At 62.5% G+C, this 3480-nt stretch overlaps 2 non-coding genes across 2 annotated transcripts; one reads left to right on the forward strand and one right to left on the reverse strand.

The window, feature by feature from the left end:
- The first annotated feature begins 1879 nt into the window (after window positions 1–1879).
- TRNAL-CAG (transfer RNA leucine (anticodon CAG)) lies at window positions 1880–1962 on the forward strand. The gene has a single exon. It is a non-coding gene; the product is annotated as a tRNA-Leu (tRNA).
- Window positions 1963–2256: 294 nt separating this feature from the next.
- Window positions 2257–2339, reverse strand: TRNAL-CAG (transfer RNA leucine (anticodon CAG)). Its single transcript has one exon. It is a non-coding gene; the product is annotated as a tRNA-Leu (tRNA).
- Window positions 2340–3480: the final 1141 nt, after the last annotated feature.

The following is a 3480-nucleotide window of genomic DNA, read 5'->3' on the forward strand; positions in this document are numbered from 1 at the left end:
CCCCAACAAAATCCACTTGCATCTCTAGGGATGAGGTTCATTTGTAGGTAAAGGAAACTAAAGGTTGGGGGGGTGGGGAGCAGCCCAGGTGGCTCAGCAGTTTAGCACCTGCCTTTGGCCCAGGGCCTGATCCTGGAGTCCTGGGATCGAGTCCCACATCGGGTTCCCTGCATGGAGCCTGCTTTTCCCTCTGCCTGTGTCTCTGCCTCTCTCTGTGTTCGCTAAGGAATGAATAAATAAAATCTTAAAAAAATTAAAGGTTTGGGCCCCTATGGAAGCATATGGCCAGACCTGGTGCCCCCAGACCGGATACCTGGTTATCTTAAGAGAATATCTGGTTATCTCATAGGTTTCCTGACACATCCTCTCTCCTGTACTTAACCAGCACCTGACCTTCTTTGCCATTCACCCATTTCTTCTCTCTCTCCCTTCACCCCATGCTTGAATGTATCTTGAGGGCATAAATTCTGTTTTGTAACCACATCTAGAAGAGGGTCTGGCACATAACAAGTGCTCCCTAAATGTTTGTTGGTGCTCTTTCCAGTGTCCAGTGTATTTCCGGAAAAATTACAAAAGAGGTCTTTGCAGAACCCGAAGAAATCAATTCTGACAGCCAATGAGGAGGGGGAGTTTGTGGGAAGGAAAGGAGACAGGGAGGTTTATCACCCCTTAAATCATCAGGACCTCTGATACCCCAGAAGCCACACCACCCCTTGGCGTCCCAAGTCCTAGGGTCCGAAAGGGACCCAAGCCGGGGTTGGTAGGGAATGTTCTCTTGCGTATCTGGAAGCACCGAAAGACTGCAGACTGGCAATGGCTGAGGCCGCTCGGCCTGGGGTGAGTCAGAGGGCACTGGGGGCAAATGTGCCTGCAGCACTCATGGCCTCTGGGCCTGTCCCCTGGAGGCCAGGGGCAGCTCACAGAGGTCACCTTCAGCCCCTTCAGGCCCAGTTACACAGCCGGCCAGTGGCTCAGCCTCGCGGGAGCCTCGGTCTCCTGTCCCCGCCTCCTGCCCGCCTTTCTTCGGGGGGGGGGGGGGGGGGCGCTGCGAAGGGGGTCGCATGAGATCCTGGGGGAGTGGAAGTTCCCTTTCCCCTACCCCCGCCCGGAAATCCCCTGGAGAAAGGCGCCCTCGCGGCCCATCAGTCTCCTGGTCCTGGGCCGGGCCGGGCCGGGTGACGGCGGGAGGGGGCGGAAGGTGCTGCGGGGTCGGGACCCGCCTGCCCAGGCGAGGGGCGCGGGTGGGGGCGCGGGCTGGGAGGAGACGGGAATCACTCAGATGACGTAATGCGGGGAGGGGAGGGGAGGGGAGGGGAGGGTAGGGGAGGGTAGGGGAGGGAAAGGTGAATCCGCAGACATCCCATCCCCTGCGCGCCTACTGCGTGCCCCGCGCGGTTCGGGCGCCTGGGTCACCGCCAGGCAGGGACGGAGCCGCTGTGGGACGCGGTGTAACCCCGAGCCGATAAGCGGCTTCAACACACACAACCGTGAAGTTGCAGTTTGCACAGGTGCTCGGAAGGAGAACGCGCCCGCCGCGCGGGGACACCTTGCGACCCTGCGGCCGCCGACCGGGGCGCCGAGCACAAGTGCCGCGGGCCCGCAGGTGCGAGCGCCCCGACGCCGGCCGGAAACGCGGACGGGCGCGGCGCCTGCGTACAGAGCGCCGGCCCGAGGCGCCGCGGGGCCCCGCCTCTCCAGCACGCTGCGCGCGCCCCCTGCCGCCACCGAGGCGCCTGCGCAGCCTTCCCGCGCCCCACTGCGCCCCGCCCCTTCGAGCCGGCGCGGAACAGAGCCCGCCCGGTCCCCCGCCGCCGCTCGCTACGCATGCGCACACTAGAGCTATTCCGAAGAGGTTTGCTTGCAAGGCGGAGAGCGAGCAGTCAGGATGGCCGAGCGGTCTAAGGCGCTGCGTTCAGGTCGCAGTCTCCCCTGGAGGCGTGGGTTCGAATCCCACTCCTGACAAGTGTTCTTTTGCTTTGCTTTCCCCCCCCCCCCCCCCCAGTACTTTTCGCTTTTCGCCAACAGCTGCAAGAATCAACGAGCTGATGCACCGCCGGACAGTTCCCATTTAATCTCTCTACAAAACAAGTATTTCTCTCAACAGGCATTTTCTTCCTAATGACATTTATTTGACTTTGGACCGGGGGAAAAAATAAAAAAAAGCTCCGATCTGTACCGTGGGGTCCCTGTTTAGAGTCGTCAAACGGATCCGCTCTACTCGAACGTTGCGGGAAGAAAAGGGCAAAAGAGAGGAGTTGTCAGAAGTGGGATTCGAACCCACGCCTCCAGGGGAGACTGCGACCTGAACGCAGCGCCTTAGACCGCTCGGCCATCCTGACTTCCCGGGGGCCGGCCTGGAGGGCTCCGTGTAGTTGCTGTTTCCGTGCGGCGCGGCGAGGAGCGCAGCCAGGGGGCGCCGTGTGCCCGCAGCCCCGGCCCGCGCCCGCGCCCCAGGCGTCCGCGGGTATAAACTGCCGGTGTTGCCGAGCCCGTGATCCTGCAACTGATTCGGTCTTTTTTTTTTTTTTTTCCTACGTGTATTAAATGGAAACTGTAGCCTGAGCAGAAACACAAAAATCAGTTTCCCTTGCCATCGGTGGAAAATGACCCTAAAACTAAACATAATAGAAAGGAAACTACGCTGTTAAATTCCAGCCGCTGGTCCAGGCTCCGAACCCGAAGACGTGCGGTCGTTTTTCACGCCGGGCACTACGCGCGGGCGGCGAAGGTCGGGACGCTGGTGGACGCCGGGGGAGCGCCGGGGGCCTGGGCGGCGGGACTCGCAGGGAGGCGCGGGCGGGCGCAGCGCCCTCACGTGCTGGCCTGGGGCCGCCGCGCATCGCCCGCTAGTGCTGGCCTGGGGCCGCCGCCGGGGAAGGCTGGCGTCGGTGCCTTCTTAGTAACCGAACAAGGGGAAAGTTGGAGGCTGTTAAATTCGGAGAAGAGGCGGTTTATCTGCCTACAAAAGCCTGATGTGTACGAGGGACAGGGATGGTGTCCGCGAGGCGAACGCGGGCAGCGGGAAGGTAGTTACAGAGGAAGGTTTCGCCTTGTGGGGAAGGCGGCGGGGCGCCCGCGTGGGCAGGGGTACCGCGGGGCGGGGCGGGGCGGGGCTCGGGGGCGGGGCCCGGGGCTCGCCGCGCGTTGGAGCCGCTGCATCACATTCTTACCGCTGCTGTGACAAACGACCGCTGATTCAGTGGCTTAAAATGACACTGTTCACTATGCTTCGGTTCTGGAGATGAGAACTGCACTTCTTCCGGAGGTTCCGGGGGGGCCCATTTCCTTTCCTTTTCCAGCTTCCGGAGGCCGCTCACTTCCTAGGCTGCGACCTCCCCAGGGGCCGCCCCTGCCCCTGCCCCTGCTCCTGCCCCTGCCCCTGCCCCTGCCCCTGCCCCTGCCCCTGCCCCTGCCCTTGCCCCTGCCCCTGCTCCTGCCCCTGCCCCTGCCCCTGCCCCTGCCCCTGCCCCCGCCCGGTCT

This window comes from Canis aureus, chromosome 5, assembly GCF_053574225.1.
Source record: "Canis aureus isolate CA01 chromosome 5, VMU_Caureus_v.1.0, whole genome shotgun sequence".
NCBI classification, from domain to species: domain Eukaryota; kingdom Metazoa; phylum Chordata; class Mammalia; order Carnivora; family Canidae; genus Canis; species Canis aureus.